At 45.3% G+C, this 26034-nt stretch overlaps 1 protein-coding gene across 1 annotated transcript in view; it reads left to right on the top strand.

Moving 5' to 3' along the window:
- Nucleotides 1-26034, top strand: part of Rbms3 (RNA binding motif, single stranded interacting protein 3) — a 688236-nt gene that overhangs the window by 90852 nt on the left and 571350 nt on the right.

Raw genomic sequence — 26034 nt, 5'->3', positions numbered from 1 at the left:
GTCTGCAGGATCATCCCTGCAGCCCTAGTTCTGCTCGCGGGGGCTAGGCAGGAGGATCAGAAGTTCAACATCATCTTTGGCTGAAGCCAGCCTGGAATACATATCATCCTGTTTAAAAAAATAATACTAATGCCAGGCCTGGTGTGGCATGGCACTCGGGTGGGTAATCCCAGCTAGTTGAGAGGACTAGACAGAAGGGAGTTGCAAAGCCTACCAGAGCACCTTTATAAAACACCGTCTCAAAACAAAAGAAAAAACACAAAAAGGGTAGCAGTTACTAATGAGGTAGAGGATTTCCCAGCCTGTGGGAGACCCTGGGTTCAATTCCTGGTGCCCAAACAAAACAAGCAGCAACAGTGAACAACACTGGCTTTCTGTGTTATGTGATAATTGCCTTCTTAGGGTTATGCAGACCCTACCAATCTCATGGATCTGCACTGATCTCCCTGGGGACTAAAAGGAGTCTCTGATCCTAAAGAAAATGGCCTCCAGTTCTGCTATCTTTACATCAGAGGTCTGTGGTGTGTGTGCTCTAAATATCAGCTTCCTATTTGAGAGACAATACCAGATACTTTAATACAATCGTGAGGAGATTCCTCCTGTTCTCTGTTACTGTTCCTTCTGTGTAGGGACTGTGTCCTATGAGTAGAGACTGTGTCCTATGTGTAGGGACTGTGTCCTATGTGTAGGGACTGTGTCCTATGTGTAGGGGCTGTGTCCTATGTGTAGGGGCTGTGTTCTATGTGTAGGGACTGTGTCCTATATGTAGGGGCTGTGTCCTATGTGTAGGGACTGTGTCCTATGTGTAGGGGCTGTGTCCTGTGAGTAGGAACTGTGTCCTATGAGTAGGAACTGTGTTCTATGTGTAGGGACTGTGTCCTATGTGTAGAAACTGTGTCCTATGTGTAGGGGCTGTGTCCTATGTGTAGGGGCTGTGTCCTATGAGTAGAGACTGTGTCCTATGTGTAGAGACTGTGTCCTATGTGTAGAAACTGTGTCCTATGTGTAGGGACTGTGTCCTGTGAGTAGAGACTGTATCCTGTGAGTAGGAACTGGGTCCTGTGAGTAGGAACTGGGTCCTGTGAGTAGGAACTGTATCATTGTTTTTCTTTCTTTTTTAATCTTCAGATTCAAACATGATCATGCAACTTGGGCCTTACTTGTCGATCTTTAGTCAATTTCTTTAAGCAATTCATTAAGTTGACTGGTGACCCAGATGAACGAAAGGTCTAATAAAGAAAATTACATTTGATGACACATGGGAAAAGTAAAACAGAGAAGGACTCTGTGTGTGTGTGTGTGTGTGTGTGTGTGTGTGTGTGTGTGTGTGTGTGTGTGTTGAGGGGGAATCATAGCTAGTCCAGGGCAGTGTGTGCAGAACTCACATCTGAGTTGACTCCAGTTGTCTCCCATTTTTGGCGACTTTGTTTCCCAGAGTTTTAATTTCTGGTCATCAACTCTAGTTCAAAATATCAATATCTGTGTTACAGAAATTTTGATTTTTCTTTCACTCGCTTTCTATTTTCAAACATTGTTATCAATATCTATTATTTTCATAAGCAGGAAAACATGGCCAATGTTGTAGGTTTTTTTTTTCAGAAAAGAGTGTGAGCAAGGTTAAGAAGTGTAGATAAACTTTTTAAAAAAATAGCTACTAGGGACAGAATTTTCTTTGTTTCTTTATGAATTCTTAGAGTAAACAATTTTACGTTTTAATCTATTTTTTAAGGATTCGATACAATATATTTTTAACATATTCCTTCCCCTTCCCCTTGAAGGAAACTTATTTTCCCTCTCCCAGCAGCTCCCGATTGCAAACAGCTCCTTGGCTGGGGCAGGATGTTGCCCACTTCCCTTCTTCCGTGCTGTGATCCTCTGATCCTTTCCGGCTTGAGTGGTGTGTAAGGATCTTATGTACGCATCTGCTCCATAGTGAAAACAGGAAGTCATCCAACACTTCCTGGATCTCAAAATCCTTCTACCTCTTCTTCCTCATAGATCCAGAGCTTTGAGGCAGAGATGTGATAAGGGCATCCCAGGGTATCGCATTCAGGGCAGGGCACTGCCAAGTCTCTCACTCTGTAGGAATCATTATTTGAAAAATAATAAAGGGTTGGGGGAGTCCTTTCTGAGACTAGGCAAAGAGAATATTCTCCTGTGCCCAATCAAATGTTTCGAGGCAGCTAGACCAATAAAGGGTACTAATTCACTTTCCCTCCCATTAGATTGTTACTAATCAGGAAGGCCAGGGTGCGTTTTATTGTATTATGCTTTCCTGCTCTGTTCTAAGCCAACGAATGGAAGGAAGTTCTGATGAAGTATGTCCAAATGTCCATGAAACAGTGCCCAGGGTTTCCACCCTGGCGAGAGGAAGTGAGCACTGCTGTGTGCTCTTTTAAAGGCTGCTTTACACACGTGTCTCCTTGAAACTGCACTCTTTGCCGCCTGAGAACTGCCTTTGTGGGGTGCATAAGAGGTCCCAATTTGGATGACTTTCTGTCAGAGTAGAGGAATTTCAACCTGATCTCATCTGCAGTTAGACATTAGGAGTGAGGGCAAGGGAGATGGCTCAGGGTTAGAGTCCTTGCCATGCATCAAGGGGTGCCTGTGGCGTTTGAATCCTCAGTGCCCACGTAAAAACTGGAAATGGCTGTGTAAGCCAAGAACCCCAGGGCCTGGGGGTGGGGGTGGCATAGACAGGGAGACACTGGGATCTTGCTGGCCAGCCAACCTATGTGAAATAGTGAACTTCAGGTGCGGAGGTACTGTAGTATGTATGTATGTATGTATGTATGTATGTATGTATGTATTATATATATGTATGTGTGCACACATACATATACATATATACACACATACGTACACATACATACACATGCATACACATACACTACACACATACACACATACACACATACATACATGCATATGGTAAAAAGTGATAGAGACATCCAAAGCTCTCCTCCAGCCACCACATGCAGAGGAATGGGCACCTGTAGCCACACAAATGGGCACACATGTGTACACACTACACACACACACACACACACACACACACACACCCTTCACACAAGTGAGATTGGAGTCTACGAGAACAGTTATTGACAGAAAGACAAGCAAGGTCTATGGTGTAAGGGTGCTGTGGGTTGGTGTACCAGGAATCCCTACTGAGTTTATGCCTGTCACCTGAGAAGGTGGACATGGCCTTACCAAGATGTAGAAGGCCTAAAAACAGCAAACACAGTAGGAGGCTCGATGTTTATCTGGGGCTGGGGAATGGTTGTCACATCTTATCCCCAGTGCCTGGTACTGTATCTGGTAGTCCTGTGTGTCCAGGGGCATCTGCTGAGTGAGTTCACCCTGTCCTTTCACATCTCTGATTTACAATGAGAGTCTAGGAGGGTCTGTTAAAAACAAAACTACCTTTATGCCCACTTCCCCTTCTCCATGCTGAGAATTTTGTCTGGACCGAACTTGTGCAATCTTGGAACGGGGTCCCAGAAGGATGATGATGAAGCCTTTTAGTGGCGTCCACTGCTGTCTCATTCTCTAATTCCAACCCAGGATTTACCAATAACTGTGCTCAGAAAATAAGCAATTCTCTCTGAAGCTTTAATGCCCGGCCGCTCCCCACTTGCTCCAACCTAACTAAAGGGACGATTCAGTGCAGGTACCAGCCGTGCTCATGGAAGTTTCCTCCTGAAGCCTTAATTCATGCTCCTCTGACAAACAGCAGAGAAATGGCCTTGTGGCTTCCCTGCCCTGTATGCGGGGCTGATGGACAGACAGAGCTAATGACAGAGTTCTGGGAAGGCTCCAGCTGCCTTAGCCCTGGCAGCCAGGCTGTCTGCCTTTTCTCCTCCTCTCCCTCCATCATCGAGAATGACCTAATAGGTTTTACCGAAGGAGAGGAGGAAGTGGGGATGGCGTGTGGAGAAAGAGGCCTGGAAGTTGGTTCATCTGCCCTCAGGCTGGAGACTTGTTATCACTGCCACTGTAGGTGGTACACAGTGGGGGTCCAGCAGGGACCACACCCCTATTCTTAGTAGTCCAAGCAGGGTGTCTACTCTTAAAGGGTGTCTGCCTCTTCTCTAGAAGAGGACAACATTCTGATCACTGTGCACCTCCAGAAAGTAGGCTTAGTTTCCATGAGACCTGTGCTATGTGACCTCAGTCATACTGACCCTGAATCTTAGGTGGCGATGGGTGGGTGAGAGGTGTGGCTGTGTGCCCCACTGGCTGTGTGCCCCACTGGCTGTGTGCCCCACTGGCTGTGTGCCCCACTGGTTTCCCAGCCTTTGGATCGTAAGGACCAAGTGCTTTAACAACACTGCCTCTTGGTTCCGGTTGGAGTTTTCTAAGCCCATGAGTATGTTTGCGAGTCATGTACTATCCCGTATTCCATGGCATAAGATTTATGTGAACTGACTTTAGGTCCTCACCTTGGTGCCCTGGCCCTTGTGGTCAGCATGGAAGTGTTTGGGTGATCACGTGGTAGAGACAGGAGGGTCAGAAATTCAAGATCGTACTTGACTACATGTGGAGGTCAGCCTGGACTGTAGGAGATCTGTCAGAGAGAGAGAGGAGAGGAGAGAGAGAGGAGAGGAGAGGAGAGGAGAGAGAGAGAGAGAGAGAGAGAGAGAGAGAGAGGAGAGGGGAGGGGAGGGGAGGAGAGAGAGAGAGAGGGAGGGGAGGGGAGGGGAGGGGAGGGGAGGAGAGAGGGGAGGAGAGAGAGAGAGAGAGAGAGAGAGAGAGGAGAGGAGAGAGAGAGAGAGAGGGGAGGGGAGGGGAGGGGAGGGGAGGGGAGGAGAGAAGAGGAGAGAGAGAGAGAGAGAGAGAGAGAGAGAGAGAGGAGAGGAGAGAGAGAGAGAGGGGAGGGGAGGGGAGGGGAGGGGAGGGGAGGAGAGAGGGGAGGAGAGGAGAGGAGAGAGAGAGAGAGAGAGAGAGAGGAGAGGAGAGGAGAGGGGAGGGGAGGGGAGGGGAGGAGAGGGGAGGGGAGGGGAGGGGAGGGGAGGGGAGGAGAGAGGGGAGGAGAGGAGAGGAGAGAGAGAGAGAGAGAGAGGAGAGGAGAGGAGAGGGAGGGGAGGGGAGGGGAGGGGAGGGGAGGGGAGGAGGAGAGAGAGAGAGAGAGAGAGGGGAGAGGGAGGGGAGGGGAGGGGAGGGAGGAGAGAGAGAGAGAGAGAGAGAGGGGAGGGGAGGGGAGGGGAGGGGAGGGGAGGGGAGGAGAGGAGAGGAGAGAGAGAGAGAGAGAGGAGAGGAGAGGAGAGAGAGAGAGAGAGGGAGGGGAGGGGAGGGGAGGGGAGGGAGGGAGGAGAGGAGAGAGAGAGAGAGAGAGAGAGAGAGGAGAGGAGAGAGAGAGAGAGAGAGAGAGAGAGAGAGAGAGAGAGAGAGAGAAATGTAAAAGATAGGCAGGATTAATTATAGGTAAAGGGAGCTCTCTCAAGGATGAGAGCAGACAATGTCCAAAGTGGTCACTGTGGCAACCTACACTTTAGGCCAAAGTCTCTAGAGAAGATGGTTGTCTCTGATGAATGATTGACAGGTACTTGAATTGACTCTTCCTATGAGGAACCAACAGCCTGTCCTTGCTCTCTACTAGAACCCCCAACAGAGCAGTAATTGCAGGAGTTTCTAATCAGCTTCGACTAGAGGTGGGGCTCAAACCCCGTCGTCCTTTTGACCAGCAACCGAAGTCCTTCCGTTTCACTCGCTGGTTCTCGGAGCTGCATCAGATCTGTGCTTGTGGTGCTCGCCCGGCCTGCCAATATCTAACTTCTAAAATGCGTTTGTGGTGGGGACGGGTGTGCCGTTACACACCTATGCTGGTTGGAGAACAACTCACAGGAGTTGGGGCTCACACACATGGGTTCCAGGGATTTGAACCTCAGACTTGCTGTCTCGTAGGCAGGTGCCTTCGGTCACTAAGCCATTTTGCTGGCCCAAATCAGATAATATATAACTAGCAACTTAACGACAGTAGAAAATGCCACTTAAGCTGGACATCTATCTTCTGTGTTTGTTCTAGGACAACTGGGGTTTCCTCTCTTTGGGCAAACATACAGCTTGCATTGATCTATTGGACTTTAAATCCCTGCTGTGGTCTTCCTGGGCTGCAGTCTCACCTGCCCTCTGGATTGTTGTGTCGGGATTTTGGGACATATTCTCGTGGTGTGTGATACAAACCCCCCTCTCCCCCTCCTCTGACTCCTCTATCATGGTGTCTAATAAATCAGTGTGGAGGGTGTGACAACCGAAGGCTCTTTTCTGTTCCTTTGTTAAATCAACAAGAAGGCTTGAGTCTTGCTTCAAGACGCGCAATAATTTATGCTATTAGTGTGGATTGTTTCCATTTTTCTAGAAATAATAAATGACCCAGTGAACAGCACTTGGCCAGAGGCACATAAAAAAACAATCCACAGGGTATGGATTTGCTCAATGGCATTTCCAAGACCTTGATTAGAATTCAGCCTGGGCTGGCGCTGTGAGGGTGCTGTTTGCTGGTGGTCTTTTGAAGTGGGACTGTGTAGCAGAAGCTAGAAAGACTCACAGAGAGAAGCATCTCTTACCTCCAGTGGCCTGATCAGCTCTCAGTGGGGGTGAGGAGGGAGGGAAGGGGATGGGCTGACATTTTGCAGGAGAGCTATAAACATGACTGAATGTCATGACAGTGGATGCTAGGTTGACAATTCTGTATTTTATGTTTCTTTTGTTCAGCCCTCTGGCAATAAGCTGGGTCAACATGGCCGAGATGTTAGGCTTTTAAAATTTAAAAATTTAAGTTAAGATATAGGTAGTTCTTGACAGGGATGCATGTATGTACCAACACCTTCTTCCCGCTCTCCATCAAGAATGTGCCAACGTGCCTAGGGGTGGGTGATTCATAGGCCTTTCTTGGATGGCTAGGGAGAAGGCAGGCAGAGCAAAGGGAGCTACAAGCGACACATTGAAATAGTTCTTTTTTGAAATGGAAAGAGAAATGGGTTGGTTTCCACAGGATTGGACAGTCCCTGTGAAGCCTGTCCTCGATGGGCCAGGTTAGTTAATTTGCTGCTACAGTGAATCTGACTTAAGTATGTCCGTGAGGTTCATGTTGAAGACTCCCAGGCATGTACACAGTTTGCCAAGTGAGAAATGTGACCTTTGTCCCTGAGTGCAAAGAGCAGGCACACAGAGCCATGTCGAACACGTGGCATTACTGCTTATGTGAATAAATGGAAGTGGGGGACTGTCACACCCATGGGAGGCTTGCGTTACCGTAAGCAAGTGCGGTTTCTGGAGTTGAAGGATGGTTGCTTGTGATCTGGGTTTTTCCAGAGAAGCCTGCAGTGAGTTCAAGATGATGTTCTCAGGAGGAGAAGGTTAAGCCAGCAACTTGCTCACCCCAGAACTTGGAAGGCCTGATGGTGTACCAGACTGTTCTGTGTGCAAAATGAATTTCTAAAAATTTTCTTTTTGCCACATCTCTTTCACCATTAGAAGAATCGTTCATTCTTCCGAGCATACATGTATGTATCCTCTTATGTGTGAGGTCAATAAAGAAATAAAGAAGCTTTATACAAGAGAATAATAGACAGAGACAAAGAAAATGCCCAGGTAAGGAGAGAGGAACCACAGAGGCACACAGGAGTCTTGGGTGTTTCAATTGACTCGAGCTGATGTGTGCATCTAATTCAATTAAAGAGTTAAAAGGCTGGAGAGATAACTCAGATGATATTATGTCAAGAGAGGTGAGCTATGTCCTCCTAATCCCACCACTGGGAGGCAGAGGCAGCCACCAGCCCAGCTGAGCCAGTGATCCCCAGTCCTAGTGAGACCTTGTCCCCAAAATGAAGTAAATAGTTCCTGAGGAAGAATACCCACGCTTGCCCTTTGGCTTCTGCCCATGTATACACATCTGCACAGACGTGTACACACACACACACACACACACACACACACACACACCTGCACAGACATGTACACACACAACACACATCTGCACAGACACACACACACACACATACACACACCTGCACAGACATGTACACACACACACATACACACACCTGCACAGACATGTACACACACACACACCTGCACAGACATGTACACACACACACCTGCACAGACATGTACACACACACACCTGCACAGACATGTACACACACACACACCTGCACAGACATGTACACACACACACACCTGCACAGACATGTACACACACACACCTGCACAGACATGTACACACACACACACCTGCACAGACATGTACACACACACACACCTGCACAGACATGTACACACACACACCTGCACAGACATGTACACACACACACACCTGCACAGACATGTACACACACACACACACAGGCACACACAGGCACAGTCAAACTGAAACAAATTTAGTAAATGTTCACAAAATCTTATGAAAGCATTGCTTTTATTTTGTTTAAAGTGTTTTAAAGGAGAAATCTAATACTCCTTAGCTACATTTACCTAGAGTAAAAGACCCAGCCAACGAGTCTATCAGGACTCCTGTATAATCAAACGGGAATATTTAAAAATTTTAAGTTGGGAGCTGTTCTAAGAAAAAGAATATGGCTTTGTTGGGAAGTGTGAGAGGCCTTCCTGAAGCAATAGCACAGAAATAATTTTGCTCTTTAGATTTTAATTGCAGTGTTCTCTAAGAAATAGACTTTTGTTTCTCACAGGCAAGTTCACCGTTGTTCCTCTCAGAATAAGTGTGTTTCTTAGGGACCCAGCCGCCTCTTCTGAACTAGGAAAAGGAAAACATTGATTGAGATGCCTGTTTTGCCTGGCATTACCACGGGGAAGGGGAGAACACAGAGATCTGTTTCCCTATTTACTCATCTATAAACTGGGGTGGATCATGAAACCTATGAACAGTTTGATTGTGACGTTTCAATATGGGGAAAATGTATATGGGGCTGTCAGAATGGTGCCTGGGCAGTGCCTGGGCTGCTGCATCCCACTGTGCCCCATCATGTCCCCATCATGTCCCATCATGTCCCATCATGTGCCTATCATGTCCCATCATGCCCCATCATGTCCCCATCATGTCCCATCATGTTCTTATCATGCCCCATCATGTCTCCATCATGCCCCATCATGTCCCATCATGTTTCCATCATGTCCCAATATGTCTCCAACATGTCCCCATTATGTCTCATCATGTCCCATCATGTCTCTATCATGCCCCATTATATCCCCATTATGTCGCCATCATGTCTCTATCATGCCCCATCATGTCCCACAATTTCCTAACATGTCCCCATCATGTCTCCATCATGTCCCATCATGTCTCTATCATGCCCCATCTTGTCCCCATCATGTCCCCATCATGTTCCATCATGTTCTTATCATGCCCCATCATGTCTCCATCATGCCCCATCATGTCCCATCATGTTTCCACATGTCCCAATATGTCTCCAACATGTCCCCATTATGTCTCATCATGTCCCATCATGTCTCTATCATGCCCCATTATAGCCCCATTATGTCATCATCATGTCTCTATCATGCCCCATCATGTCCCACAATTTCCTATCATGTCCCCATCATGTCTTCATCATGTCTCTATCATGCCCCATCATGTCTCCATCATACCCCATCATGTCCTCATCATGTCCTATCATGTTACCTTTTTTTGTTTCTGTTTTAAGAATCCTAAATAGAAAATTTAAAACTCACAAGGAACATTTTAGGACTTTGCCACACTGTTTTTGTGAAACTGGATCTTTCTATGTAACCCAGGCTAGTCTGCAATTCTTGGTTGTCCTGCCTCGGTTTTCTGTGTGCTAGCCCTCTAGGCATGCAGCACCAGACCTGGCTTTTCTGGATTTTTATTTTGGTTCTTTTTTTCAGAGCTGGGACCGAACCCAGGGCCTTGCGCTTGCTAGGCAATCACTCCACCACTGAGCTGAATCCCCAACCCCGCTTTTCTGGATTTTTAATTCCCTAAGTCAGGAAGTATGGGACTGGCATTGGATTGGTGCACGGGTTCTCTTAGTTGGAGGCAATATGCTTAGGGGGTGGCCATGTCATCTTCTGTGCTCATTCAAATTCCCTCTGCTGGCTTGCCGAAGGACCCACTGAGCACTGACAGCCCACTGAATTATTGGGTAGAAGTAACTTGACAATGTGGGCAAATCCACAGACAAACAAACAGAGGCTGAGGGTGTGGCTCTGTTGGAAGCACGCTTACCTAGCATCCAGGAAGCACCAGGTTTGATTTCTCAGCATCCGATAAGATGGAATTGGGTGTCTCGTGCTTGTAATGTCACGACTTTGGAAGGGGAGTCAGGAAATTGAGGATTTGAAGCCTTCTCTCCACTACGTAGCAAGTTTGGTCCAGCCTGGGATACATTAATGCCTATCCAAACAAAAAGAAAAAGACAGAAAGAAAGACAGAAAGAAAGAAAGAAAGAAAGAAAGAAAGAGAAAGAAGAAGAGATGAAAGAAGGGGAAGAGAAAGAAGGAAAAAAGGAAAAGTCAGGGAAGACAGAGTAGAGATAGACGGAAGGAAGAAAGGACAAAAGGAAGAGAGGGAGGAAGGGGAGGAGGGAGGGGAGGAGGGAGGAAGATACTGAGTAAAGAGGAGACTGTTAGATCTTGTCCATGAGGTCCTCCCTAAATCCTGTTCCTCAGGAATAGCAGAGGGTGATTCTGGGGAACCTTCCTGCTGCACAGTGAGGATGCAGGAGACTTATGGGAAGAAAGTGAAGGTAAAAAGAAACCAGTGTCAGCCCCTTGGCCCTGACCTGGGAAGCAAGCCCTGGGCACTGCCTACAGCAGTGGTAATGACCGCTTTCCCTCCCTGCCTGTGGACTGTTAGCAATGGTCCATGAAGTCCCTTCTGCTGCCTCTAGGGACTGGAAAGGAATACCAACACACAAACCAAAAGCAAGGGAGCCGGAGGGAGCCCTGTGGAAGGCAGTTTGCCTTTAAAGGAATGCACTTCGGAGGGCCCGCAGAGGTGGCTGGCACACTGCTCTTGCAGAGGACCTGAATTCGGTTCCAAGAACCCATGCTGGTGGCTCCCAATCACAACCGCAGCTCCCTCGCTGACTGTCACATGAACCTGCATTCACTCGTGCGATACACACTCATACCCACCATCCGTAATTGACAACATCTAGAAAAAAGAGTCCTAACCGCTTTCTGAGTGTGTGAGGAAATGAAAGGACCTGGCTGTTTGCAAACAGCAGGGTGTGGGCAGCTGACACCCTCAGAACTGGGGAAAGCTGTATCAAAACACCAGGTACAACCTGGGGATCACACATTCAGCGGAGGCCAAATTCTTTGGCTGGTCGAATTCCACAAGAGCCCCATGACACTGGTACCTTACTGTTTGTCAGATTCCAGAGTTGTCCTTCAAAGAACTGACCTTATTTATGGCTACAGACACACCCAGAAAACACCATGTGACTGTAGTCACCTTTGTTTCTCATAAGGTGCCCGTTAGGTTGACATGGAGACAGGAAACAGGAGTAGAAGTGGAGTAAAATGGAGTGGTTGCGATGATTCCTTAGCCAGGCACTGTGCCCACATGGTGATCCCTTCCCGAGGCGTGCATGGAGTTGTACACAGAAAGGAGCTGGGAGCTCCATGGTCTCAGCCCATGGAGGCAAGTCCATGATTTACCACAATGGAGACGAAGGATCCACCGCAGCTGGGTGGAGGCCCAGAGGATGTCACTAATACCTCACTTGGAACTGCAGGGTCCTTGGTCCTTTGTAACAGAGTCTCTGCTATAAGGGGGGGGGGGTGTCACTCAATCAGCTAATCCACCGAGCAGCTAAGCTAGACTACTGTGGAACCCGGAGAGACGGACACAGAGTTGGCTGCAGCACAGAGCAACATAGTTAACACCCTGTATCCTTTTAACCACACTCTGTATCCTTTTAAACACTCCTGAACGTGCCTGAGTCTCCACCCCCATATGAGGGGAGGAGGATTGCCGTCCCACACACCACAGCTACTTAGATAAAATCAGGCAGAGGATAGAGATCTCTCTCTCTCTCTCTCTCTCTCTCTCTCTCTCTCTCTCTCTCTCTCTGTCTCATACAGACTGGGATGAAAGGGCGGGGCTCCTGGTTGTTTTTCAGAAGTGTGGGATCTGAGGCACAGCTCAGGCTCTGGCATCTCAGACACTTCATTCTGAACTGCCTGGAGGAGATCACTCTGTGTGTATCCCCAGCCTTCCCCAGTCTCCTCCCCTGAGAGTTAATCTAAATAGACCTGTCCATCTCCAGGGCAGGGAGATGCTTCAGGGAAGGCTCCTCCCACACTACTCTCCTCTGGATTCTTTTACCAGAGGAAGGGACATTTAGATTTTTTTTATAGTCTCTCTGATGGTATCACGGGGCCCTCAGATCGAACACTATCAGTCTACACACAACTGATGCTGATTTCTGCATCCCCGTCTCTCTTTTCTGATACCCTTTTACACTTAATCCTAGTATCTAAGCAGAAGTTGTTCTTAAAGGCTCTGAATCCCGCTCAGTTTTAACGTAACACTCCTTAGGCATTGCATGGTGGGATAGTTGTAGCTGGCACTTAGATCAACTGCCAACATGCTTGCTGATTTATTACCTCACAACAGGGAACAAACAGGTGCCCACGGGCCAGTGCAAGCTTCCTGCAAGATGGGGGATAGCTTGTCTTATGTACAGAAACTCATACTTAAAAATGATACAGATACCTCTTTTTGAGTTCAGAGCCCAGTAGACCCGCGTTCATATTATGAGCTGATGATTGGGTTGTTTATTCTGCATTAATTGAGTTATTGTTGTAATCATAGCAAGACCACAGACACATCTGACGGCAGGCATGATGGTTCAGTGGGTATGGCGGCTTACCTCCAAACTTGACCACCTACGCCCGATCCCGAGAACCTATAAGGTAGAAAGAGAGCCTCAGACTCCCTGCAAGTTGCTCTTTCTCTGTCCCCGACAAAAACATAAAAGCAAACGAATCTGTGTATAAACCCACTTTAGTTAGCATCTCTGAGCTCAGCTTTCCACGTTGTGGGAACCTTCTGGACTGTTCCTTGAATCGTCGAGAGGCTGCATCTGTAATGATCGCAGGATGGGATGCCGCGCATAAAGTCGGGAAAGATGATCGCTTTCTTAGAGTCATGCGTATTTTCCTTCAGAGCAAGCAGAGCCTGTAGCCCAGCGAAGAGAAATTTCTTTCTCAGCTTCCTTCCCACCCGCCCCCATTCCTTACGCTTATGAATTGATTTGCCAAGAAGAACCTGCCTACCGACAAGCTTTTAGAACCATTCCAGATGTTTAGTTAGCTTTCAGGCTGTTCAGACTTGAACCTCTGGGTGTGGGTGTGCCTTTGGGACTCAGGCACTAAGGAGGTTCTGGCCATATTGAAAATCTAATCCCATTTCGGTCTCTGAGCTCAGCCAGGTCAGTCTCTCTACTCACTACAGTTCCCTGGCCCCTGACTCAGTGCCTGGCGATGTATGGTGCTAGCACGGGTTCTAGGTTCTGACCATCCCGAGTTAGATTATGGTTCTGCTTCACCAGAGAGTGTAGCTACTCAGTGTTTGCACCGAAACCTATAAAATGTAGGCAACTGATTAATGAACTCACTCATAGACGCACTGGAAAATGGTTGCCCTGAGGTGGTTGATAATGATGAAACTTATAACAGGAAAGATTTCAAATGTGAAGATGGAATTCCAGTTGTCTGAAGAGTAAAGACCATGCCCCCCCACCAAAAAACAACAAACAACAACAACAACAAAAAAAAACCCAAAAACAAAAACAAACAAACAAAAAAACCTAGCTAAAAGACTTCAGATGGTAAAAGTCACCTGGCACAACCGGAAGGAAATAGCAACTTGAAATAGTGCGTCAGAGTTCTTTTTTTTCTAGTTGGAAGGTTTTTATTAAAACCACCTATGTCATAAAACAGGGAGAGACATTTGCTACCAGCGAGGGTAATTTGATGCCTTAACCATACTCTGCAGAGCAGGTGAGACTCGCGGCCTGGTATCTGGAGTCGAAAAGGTCTGAGAAAAGATGCGAACATTTCAGACTCCGAGGCTGCTAAAACCCACAGGCCACTTCCGGCTTCCTGCTCTGCATGAAGTGTCCTTGCTCCCCGAGGACCTCTGACATTCCTGCGTTATGAGCCAGGAAGGGAGACAGACGTTTTCTGCTGTGCTCAGATTACTCCTTTCTGGTAAATGAAAATGTGTCTGTGGTGTCCCCGCAATCCCAGCTGTGCCAGACCAGCACTCGACCCGATAAGCTTTGCCTCCCGAAATTTCAAACAATGCCTTGTTAAGCAGCAGCTTCCGCTGCTATCTCGCCGTCGCTGACCTCGATTTCTGCCTCCGGTGTGCCAGTGTGCCCAGGAAGGTGAAAAGGCAAAAGCGTGAATAATACATGCTTAATGCGGGGCGGAGGGTCTGCCATTCAGAGAAATGCTAAATGGAAAGCAAGCACGGAAATACGAGACAGAGCTCTGGGCTATACCCTGTCCGTCCGAGTGCCACCGTTATGATTAACACCCAGTGAACCTCCGTGGCTATTCGCGGTTCTGTAAGACTCCTAGAACTCTCTGGCAAACAGAGTCACAGCCGAGCCCTTTTCTGCGTACCTTGGAAGTTGAAACATCTAATACAAAAAAAATGTTCTTAATTTTTCACTAAAAAAAAAAAATCTTTCATGTTTCCTTCACTAACTGAGACTTAGATGTCTTAGATGGCCTGCTTTCTTTCAGGCCATCTTGGCCTGGGGAAGTGGATCCTTCCGGTACCAGGATGTGTGTTCTCTTTTCTGTCTCCGTGGGGAAGTGGATCCTGCAGGTATCAGGATGTGTGTTCTCGTTACCGTCTTCAGCCCGTTTCTGCCACCTCTTCCCTAAAACCCTTTTATGGTTAATCTTGATTGACAGGACTTGGAATAACCATAGAAACCAAGTTCTGGGCCTGTCTGCGAGGTGGGGAGACCCGCCCTGAATGTAAGTGGCACCGTCCCTTGGACTGGGTTCTTGGGCTGAATGAGGAGAAGGAACTGAGCCCTGCTTTTCTTGCTCTCTGCTTCCTGACTGAGGATGTAGTGATGGCCACTGCCCTATTCTCTGTCCGCCTGCTTCCCCATCATGATGGACTGGAGACTGGAACTGTGAGCCAAATTAAACTCTCCTTGGTCAGACATTTTGTCTCAGCAACACAAGGAGGACGGACAAACACGTGGGCTGTGTTTCCGTGGTGACTCTCGCTCGGTCTTCTGCATCCTTCTGCCACACCTGGTAGTTTATCAGGTTTTAACCCTTTCCCCTCCTACATGATTTCATCGTTATTGGACCTCCGCCACCCACACTCTATCATTACTAATTACTTAACCCTCGCTCATCATCCTGGTTTCAGGTCTTTGGTGACTCAGACCTTGTTGTCCTTCTAGTTCGCCCCATCTGGATTTTCCGACACGAGTGCTTACTAAACTAATGGAAATCACACCACAAAACAGGGATTGCTGTAATCTTTTCTTTATTGTGTTACCTCTGCACGTTCACAGTGCCCCACTGATACTTCATAGAAAACCACAATTCTATGCATATACCTCTCTCTCTCTCTCTCTCTCTCTCTCTCTCTCTCTCTCTCTCTCTCTCTCTCTCTCTCTCTCTCTCTCTCCTTTTCATTACTGTGAAAAAATTCTAATTCCAGATGAATCCAGCTTTCCCCCCCCAACCCCCCTAAGCACACACCGCAGCCACACTGAAGAACAAGATTCATCGGGCTCTCTCTAATTCCTTCCCACTCACCTCGGGCGGGCCCTCAATACTGCCTCACAGAGTGTTCTCTTGCCTGGGTCTGTTCGTGTTCCCACTCACCTAGGATGACTAATTGCTACATTTTCTCTCCTCCAGCTAACTCTGCCATTTCACTAAAAATGTAAAAAAGCTGCCCAGTGTGAACTTCAAAGGGCTTCCTGCATAACATCTCCAACCCTTCCAAGCCATCCCCCTGCCTTCATGCTCCCTCCTAAGCTCCCTCGCTACTGCAGATGACTCATCGCCATCCTGGGGAAGGTCACCCCTTTACTTGTGCCCAAGTCCCATACTCTCCTTCAGGAGGCTCCCTCAGCTAGATCTGAATCACTTCCGTCTGTACACATACAACCCTTCCCATCTGTGATGCTTAATACTGATCGTCAACTAGACAGAATCCATAAAATCACTAGAGACAAGGCTCCAGACCTATCTGGAAGACAGGTTTTAGATTTGGTTGAGGTGGAACTGCCTACTCTAGACATCAGGGGGTATACTGTTCCACATGTCCGGATCCTGGATTGAAAGAAGGAAAGAAAAGGAGAAGCCAGTGGAGTAGCCAGAATTCCCTATTCTCTGCTTCTTGATTGTGGATACACCACAATGGACTGGCTGTGCAGTCAGACTATAGCAGTGAGAAGAGTAATTAATGCAACATGTTACGATAACAAGTAAATAGCAGCTCGCACAGGAAAAGAGAACTCTTGACACTTTGCAGAGACAACCCAATCTCTCTGCCGTTTCTAGGCACCACCCATTCCGGTCCTAGGCACCGCCCCTTCCGGTCCTAGGCACCTCCCCTTCTCATTTCCTCTTCCTGTTCTCTGGAGAGACCCCTCCTGGCATTTTGCTGCAATCAAATTTCTTGTCAGTGACTCCAGGGGGCTGTATGTTGCTCGGACCATCCTCACCTCTCATTTATTTTTACATCTTGGCAACATTTAACATACTTCGTCAATTTTCTTTCTCAAAGCTAACATGGTGAAGGGCTTGGGTACAGCAACTTGTGTGGTTATCCCCAAGTCTCTGAGTTCAGTCCTGGTACTACACAATAAACAAAGGAGAGATTATAAATCAAACACCTTGCGCTACATAAGCAGACGATTGCAGAATGTGGTATTGAATATTCTGTGGTCCTCACATCAACTTTCTGGCTCTGCTAATGTTTTTCTTATGGCAACAAGATGCCATATTGTCTTTTCTTGTTCTAGTTTCATTCTGTTGCTGCGACAAAACAGTCTGACCAAAAGCTTCTTGGAGAAAATTATTTATTTGAGTTAAACTTTCAGGTCATATTCATTCCATTACCAAGAGAGGTTAGTGCAGGAACTCAAAACAGAAACCACACAGGGACATTGCTTACTGACTCCCACACAGACTTATGCTCAGCGAAGCCTCCTTATACAATCCAGGACCATCTACCTAGGGAATGGTGTTGCCCACAGTGGGCTTAGCCCTCCCATATAAATAGAACTGTAACGATCTTCCATCAAGCCATGCCATAGGCCTGTCTTATCTGGAACATCCCTCAGTTGTGACCCCTTTTCAGGCAGCTCTAGGCTTTGTAGAGTTGTTAAAGCCGAACAGGATGGTTGCCTTTTTGCTATAAATTTTCTTACAAAACTCAATGTTGGTTCATCTCACTGAACCTTTTCTTTTCTCCTGTGTTTGTGAAAAAGAAAACACATACACTGGTTCTAAAGATGAGTAAGCTTTTCACAGATTCAGCATGACAACGATCTTACAAGGTAAAGGCGCGTCTTTGAAAAATGAAGCTCAGGGGAGGGTGAAGGGCCGTCTCAGCACACAAGGATATGGGCCAGGTGGCTGTGGCCTTTGGTCCTGAGACTTTGCATTGTGGCCTTACAAAACACATTTATATGATGACACAGACAAGGACACACAGTATGTGTTTTGTCATTTTTCATTTTACTGCTGCTTCAGAAGAACCAACTTTAAGCAAATGTTTCTTTGGGGATGTTTCCCTTCTTTATGCGAAACCTGAAAGTTGATTTAAAATTCTGCATTTTTCAGAGACAATCTTCAGAGCAACTTGCTTTGCTTTTTGTTTTTTTTAACATCACAGGGATTTTATTAAATGTCTAGCAGAACAGACTCTTTAATAATATATACTGTCTAGCCTTATATCCATTTATTTCCATCTCTATCAATATTTTGGAGATGTATTCTCTAACACAGAACCTTTGGGATTCTGAGAATTAAGACATGTTAGATTGTATAAAAGGAACACAAGGTCCATGGTAGGATACCAATATGTGAATAATTATACTATCATAAATGAAGGAAAGGAATGAGCCTTTGAAATTATTTTGAATAAGAAGACAAAAAATTAATTTTATTTCCATTATTTGTGTAGATGTATGTGAATCTCTGTGTGTGTGTATGCACATGTGTGTTTAGGTGGCCATGGGAGCCAGTAAAAGGCATCAGATCCCCCACCAAATTGTAGTTCTAAGCAGTTATGTTCCATATATTGTGGGTTCTGGGGTCCAGATATGGGTTCTCTACAAGATCAGCAAGTGCTCTTAGCTGCTAAGCTACCTCTCCAGTTCCAAGAAAATTGATTAAAGAATTCAGAGTGATTTAAGAGGTACAGATCTCAAATGATATGCACATCCAATTAATTAGATGAAAGAGACACTAAGAACAACCAGTAGATGGATGGCTTACCCAGATGCCCATTTAGCAGTGTCCTGTTTAGCCAAACCTTCCTTGTTGCACAGAATGAAAACATCTATTTTGCTAAACATACATTTTGTTAAAGTGTAAGCCAGGCCATGTGACTATTGATCCTCAAGCCCTGGAATGACTTCTTCAAGTCCATAGATTGTCCTTCCTCACTTCTCTGATGGTACTGCCCACCCTCTGGGTCATTTTACAATAGCCAGGATGGTACCCTTGCTGAACCCTTGTGTGGGGAGTCTTACTGGACCTTGCTATGGTTCTTTCTGCAGGACACCATGCCCCAGATAGCGACATGTCCTTAGTCTCTTGACTATTCTGTCTTCACCATCATACCTCAATTTATAAACCCTACTTCCCACTTTTTTTTAATCAGCTCCATTACCTAGACATCCAATGTTGTTCTTACTGTCTGTTGCATTTGAAGTTAATCGATGTAGACAAAAAAATACATGACCCCATTGTATATCCTTAGTGGATCCTAACTTGAACATGAAAGCATGGGTTCTTGTTGGCTGTGACTCTTTTCTGGGGCATATGTTCTACCACAGGTTTGTTCTAATAACAGTCTGATCATTGAGACTAGCTACCTTTCTCCTCTGGCATTACATATTAGCATGCATACTAACGATCAGTACATAGATGAACATTTGAATATGCATGGCACATACATACCTATAAAAGAAGGTAGGGGCTGGAGAGATGTCTCAAGGTTAAGAGCCAGGGACACTTACTGCACACTCACGAGCATAGGTTTAGATTCTAGCACCTACATCACAAGCTGTCCATATTTATCCGTATCAGCTCCAAGGCAGGTAGGAATAGAAGGACTTCTGGGATTGCTGGCTTCTAGACAGTCTGAAAATCCAGATATCAGGTTCACAGAGAGACTCTGCCTCAAAGGAATAGGTAGGGAATGATAGAGAAGAATATTAGATGCCCTCTTCTGACCTCTATATATATACAAGGATGGAAATCTTCCTCCATACATCTAAACATACACCCCCACACAGACACATATACACACAAAATACAAATAAATAGATACATAAAAATAACCAGGAAGTAAGTGTGGTGATTTGAATAAGAGTGCTCCATAGGCTTCTATGCTTGAATTCTTAGTCTCCGGTTGGTGGAACTGTTTAGGAAGGATTGGGAGGTGTGGCCTTCTTGGAAAAAAAATGTGTCACAAGGATGGGCTTTGTGACTTCAGAAGCCTCCTACCATACAATGTATTCTCAGTCTCTGCCTCTGTTTCTGTCTCTGTATCTCTCTCTCTCTCTCTCTCTCTCTCTCTCTCTCTCTCTCTCTCTCTCTCCTCTCTCTCCCTCTGTCTCTTCCTTTTGAGATCAAGATTTGAGCTCTCAGCCGTTCCTACTTTCATAAACTCTCTGAAACCATAAGCCCAATTAAACACTCTATTTTATAAGTTGCTTTGGTCATGGCATTGTGTCCCAGCAACAAAAAAGTAACTATGGTATTAGAAAAGTACAGGTCAGTAGTTAAAGCTACTGAGACAAATTACATCTGTCTAATGTCACAAGTTCTTCTCCCTAGCTCACAGCTTTCTGATTTTGGAAAATATATGACAACTATTCTTAAAATTAGAGAGTAAGATGACATTTTCCCATTACTGTGCAGCAGTAGAAACATTTAAATTCATGTTAATAACAGATTATATTTTTTATAAAACATCTTACCTTCAAAAGTATGAATAAGTAATCATGATTTCAAGTCAACACCTGTTTTAATTTTCTAAAAACAAGCAAACAAACAAACAAAACCAAAAAACCCCCCACTATTCCCACAGTCCAATTTAGACCCTGAGGTGGTCAGGGACTTGTCTTTGATCCAATTGCTACTGAACAATCAAGTGTTCTCCTCTGACATTGAATCTGGTAGCTCTCCAGCAGCCTCATTCTGTGCTAGTTATGGTGGGAGCCTGGAACTGGAGGAGCCTCATCACATTGAAACCAGCCAAGAGAGACCAGTTGATTATGAATGTAGGAAAGGAAGCTTTGATAAGGAAGCCTTTGCCATAAATTACCGTCCTGTACTTGGCTTATGAGATGTAAACTAAAGCACAGTCAGTATACAACGGATGAATTTAGACAGTCCTTCAGTCAGGTCACCACATCTCAAGCCAGGGCAGGTAGATGTCCTGACCCTGTGGATATGATACCTTAAGAAATGCACAATATAAAAATCTTCGTATGTTGGTTTACTGATTCCAGAGGATTCTATCCATATTAGAATTGCTGATGTTGTTATACTGGAATCACCTTAGGGGATGTCTTTATTTTTGTGAAACGTCCACTGAAGTTTAAGATACAAAAGGGCAAGTTGTATCAATTTCTTAAGTAATTCAGAGAAAAACCATGTTCCACACAGATAGAGAAATAGGTTGATCTATATCTAGACAGGGCAGACAGTTTTAAAGCAAATACATTGAAATATAACAGGTGAACCTGGGGAAAGGGGACTCCCATATATTATGTTTGTACCACTCTTGTAAATTTTTTCCGTCTTTGAAATTTTTTCTACGCAAAATATGTTTTAAAAAAAAGTCCCCAGTAACTGATGGCTTTGTTTTCCTTGCCTCATCTGAAAGTATTTGTTTTCTTTAGTAAATACCTAACTTACAATCACCCAGGCACTTAGTCTCCCGGGAACTAAGATGTTTTGTGCATAAAAATAGCAATAGAGAGGTGTTTGATATGTTAATATTTTACTGTGTCTTCATTTTTTATTATGTATTATTAATGAGATGCAGTTGTCTTTGAATCCTGCTGAGTGTTTAATAATGGAATTGTACACCATTCATTTCCAAATCTCTGTGTCCCATATGTGTTAGAAACACAAATTCAATATGTTATTCAAGTAATTTCGTACAGGCGAATCTCAGCTGTATCAGCCAAATGACACTATAAACTCAGGCTTATATGTTCCATTGTTCCATTGGCTTGGTAGCTTGTGCGATCATGTGCTGTAAGTGAACCGTGTGGTTCATACGTGTTTACGGAGAGCCACAGTTGAGGAAATGTATTTGCAACAAATGGTCTGGTTACATTACATTTCTTAAGATCCCTAGTTCTTTATGTAGATTGGAATCAGTCAGTTTTGGGGCCAGAGAGATAGATGGATCAGTGGTTAAGAACACCGGCTGCTTTTGGAGAGGATGAGGGTTTGTTTCCCTCAAGCACACAGTGACTCACAGCTGTCTGTAACTTCAGTTACAGAGGCGCTCACATGCTCTTCCAGACCCTGTGGTCCCCTGCACACATGATGCACACACATAGACTCTGATACTCATATATACATAACAAATAAGTCTTTTAAAATGTCAAATAGTCAGTGTTTAATTTTTGATGGTACCCTCTCTAGTTGGTCCTCATCTTAAATACCTCCCCAAATTTTACTCCTGTACATGTCCTTAGCACGTGCTAAAGTTCGCTAGTTTTTGAAGAGGAAATGGAACTTACTTATCTCTCAAGAGAAGGAAGAGACCTTGTCCCCAAAGGTTCTTTTTATTTCTCCTCATGTGTCTCTTTGTCTTTTTCCTTCTTCCACTCACGTTTCCTTCTTCAGATGTATCTTTCAAGCTCAGCACTGTCATCCACAGAGAGCTTGGACTATAACCCCGGGTCTTGCAGGGATGATTGACAGGGGAAGTATAAAGCAGTGCTTTCATGGCAACTCCATTGGTGCTGAGGAACAGGGGATAAGCAACATCCTGCATTTACTTTTTCTCCTGGCCTTTGCAGGAGCAAGGCAGAGGTGCTCTCAGTGCTGCTCACAAGTGTAAAATGTCTAGATCCAAGTGGACCCATTTATCTCCCTTTCCACTGCTTCTTAGTTGTGTGAATGTCATGGACCACATGATACATCAGAGTCTCCGCATCCTGCCAGCGAGGGTAGTGAGGTTTCCAGTTCTGAAAGCAGTTGTGAGCACAGCACACTGCCTAATACACTATTTATATCACTTTCTTCTTCTTCTTCTTCTTCTTCTTCTTCTTCTTCTTCTTCTTCTTCTTCTTCTTCTTCTTCTTCTTCTTCTTCTGCTTCTTCTTCTTCTTCTGCTTCTTCTTCTTCTTCTGCTTCTGCTTCTGCTTCTGCTTCTGCTTCTGCTTCTGCTTCTGCTTCTGCTTCTTCTGCTTCTTCTGCTTCTTCTGCTTCTTCTGCTTCTTCTGCTTCTTCTGCTTCTTCTGCTTCTGCTTCTGCTTCTGCTTCTTCTTCTGCTGCTTCTGCTTCTGCTTCTGCTTCTGCTTCTGCTTCTTCTGCTTCTTCTGCTTCTTCTGCTTCTGCTTCTTCTTCTTCTTCTGCTTCTTCTTCTTCTTCTTCTTCTTCTTCTTCTTCTTCTTCTTCTTCTTCTTCTTCTTCTTCTTCTGCTTCTGCTTCTGCTTCTGCTTCTGCTTCTGCTTCTGCTTCTGCTTCTGCTTCTGCTTCTGCTTCTGCTTCTGCTTCTGCTTCTGCTTCTGCTTCTGCTTCGTCTGTAGCCTCTAAACAATTCACCTCTTTAATTCCAGGATGCCTTTTCTAGATCTTTCTGGGTTGAATATAGTACGCACTGAAGAGCTCAAGGAGAAAATGAGATATATTCCTCTCTTAAATTCTTGTCCTCAAGAGCTCCCTGGCATGTATGTCATTGAGTGCACTTTCTAGAAATTTGTGCCAACTATTGAGTAAATAAAATAGTCTTCTGGCGGCTAACAACCAGATACTGTGTTGGCAAAATGCAGAATTAGTTTTGTGATTTGAATTTTTTCTGGATAAGAGATGAAAAGTCTGTCTGCTTTTCCCCACTGGCGGTGGGCCAGAAAGAACATACGGCTTCTGCCTGTCCCAACTGCTTGTGAAAGGGGCCTCTGGAAACATTGTGGAAATGTGGAGATGGGCTGGCAGCAAAAAAAAAAAAATGTTCTTGATGCTCAAAAGATCCCCACCTTCCAAGAATGTCACTTTGCTGAAAGTGCAAAGTGACCAAACCAAGCTCCCCACGACATAAGGAAGTCTACTACTGTGTCCCCCAGCAGCTTGCTCTAGCATGGATGGTTGACACACATAGAACTCCCCCTGAGGAAAGGGAGAGTCTAAGGTAGACTATCTTGACTTGGATTTGAAGAGCTGGACTTCGTGGGGTCCTTTTCAATCTTCTGCTGACCATCCAAGAGGCTCTTGTTGAGAACGTTGAGAATGTTGGACATCGTTTTGTAGGTCTCAGAAAGGCAGTTCTGTTGTTTCCATGCTCCCAGCCCTGGGCAGAGCTCCTGGCTCTATGAAGCCTCTTCTCTTCCCTTCCATCCCTGCTGTAACTCATTTCCTCATCCAGAAAAGCCAAAGATCATGGCTGAGAAATGTGTGCACACTTAATCACAAGTAACTTGAAATCTATAAGGAGCTTAAAACCTTGAAGACACCTATAAAAGGAGGCTGACTTAAACACTCCAGGGTTGAACCCCTCTGCACAGTAGTTTCCGATGCCCAAAGCACAATGGCTCTTTAGCCTCATCATCTCAAAAATAGTTGCAGATCTCTAGCGTCACGTCTGTATTTCACCAGGGTCTCACGTGTTATACATGTTGAAAGTCACAATGAATCCATAAAGGAGACAAAAACTAAAGGCATCTCCAAGCTGAGCTTATAACTTCCATTTTAAAACCAATCCCTTCCCCCAAGCATGCACTGAGCCAATATCTCAGATGCTTGTGTTAGCTAAACTTCTAGGTCAAAAAACAAGGGGAATAAAAGATATTAGCTCAGTCGATCAGCTAAATGCATTCAGCAAATCCCAAGAGAATCTTTATCCAAGCTTATGTGAGTGGGTGGGTGAGTATGGGTAGAAAAGTGTGCGTAGGGGTCAGATCATGTTTGTGTTCTACGTTGTTAACTCAGCTGAAGTTCAAAGGCATGGAGCTCGGAAAGTATGGTGAAGTCCTACAAAGTAGAACGCCCAGCTGCAGTGGTCGTCGCATGTTTTAAACATCTGTTTTCAGTCCCGTCTGTCCTGTTAGAGGAGAAAAGGCTTGTGAATGCAGTAACATGGTAGCTTTACTCTGCTCCGAGACAGACAGTTGAACTCAGGGAAGACTTTGGGTTCTCAAATGTTGGAGAGCGTTGAGCTGATGGCAAAGGAAGAATGTGTGACTCAGGCTACGATACAAATGGACCTTGAAGAAATCTCGACAGCAGGCACAGGAGGGTACCATGTTTAGTGTAATAAGGGGAGACGTGAGGTGGAGGCAGGAGAATCCCCAGAAGGTCATGGACTTGCTGTCCTAGATTATGCAGTTGTGAATAAGAGGGCTGACATGTTAATGCAGAATCACACAGCACACACACACACACACACACACACACACACACACACCATATTTACAAACATAAAACAATTTTAAAAAGAAACCAAATCAAGCCAGATACTGAAGATAGATGCATTTATGTGATTCTTTTTATGGTACATACCTACAGAAATAGGTTCCATGGTGCCATAAGTAGGACAATGGTTATACAGGGCTGAAAGGGTAGAGAAGTGGGAGGGGTTGTCTAGTGGATACAGTGCTTTGGTTGGGGAAAGAGGAAGAAGTTCTGTTGCAGGATGCTGATATTGGACATTCAACCTCATGAATATATTTAATGCTGTCAAGTCAAAAACTTTCAGAATTTTACCACAGCAAATGTCACTTTGTATATTTTCCTGTGGTCAAGACTGACGCACAACAGGGCTCTGACAAGAGGCTCAGTGGGTAAGGATACGTGCTGCTAGTTCTGACAACCTGAGTTCTGTTCATTGGAACCCACGAGGTGGAAGGAGAGTAGCAACTCCAGGACTACCAAGTACATAAGTTAAAACAAAGTAGCCACTGTCAAGACACTCGGAGTAGCAAGAAGTAAAATCAAACTGCTTCGAAGCTAGGTGTTTCCAAGTGATTATCCTAGAGTGGGAGGAAGCATCTATCATCTGTGGAGAGGATATTGTTAACTCAAATAACACATACCTCTGCAGTCTGGAGTGTTTACTAATGTGAGGTAGAACTTCCGGGAGTTTCATTGCTTGGAGGTAAAATGGCAGAGAAAAGTAGGAGATATTTGTGACGCTTCCCGAGATGAGTAAGAGGACCTGTAGTTCCTGGAGCATGGTTTGGTTTGCTGCTCACTTAAAGCCTTGAAGGTTAGGTATAAGATTCGGACTCTGGAGATTTCTCTGAACTCAGGTGGAGTACTGGAGGAGGCAGAGAGAATTGCTAAGGAGATGATGTGCTTATGGCTCTTGGTGTGGGCTGCTGGAGGGAGTGGATAAGACAGAATGAAGTTAGTGATGATTCCAGATTGAATCCAGGTGACAAGGGCTGCTTCCTGTTCTCTCAGTGGTCAGACGAATCATTAATCAGTCAGCCAGCTGGTAAATGTATCAACCAATGAGCAGAGTCTAGAAATGTCTATCACTCACTGTTGGAAGAAATAATCCACATTAATCCAGCATGGTGACTCATACCAACAATCCCAGCTCTTGGGAAAATGAGTCAAAAAAAGAAATAT

Source organism: Rattus norvegicus, chromosome 8 (genome assembly GCF_021556685.1).
Source record: "Rattus norvegicus strain SHRSP/BbbUtx chromosome 8, alternate assembly SHRSP_T2T, whole genome shotgun sequence".
In the NCBI taxonomy this organism is placed as follows: Eukaryota; Metazoa; Chordata; class Mammalia; order Rodentia; family Muridae; genus Rattus; species Rattus norvegicus.
The sequence above is the reverse complement of the archived record's forward strand: the minus strand, read 5'-3'. Positions and strand labels throughout refer to the sequence as shown.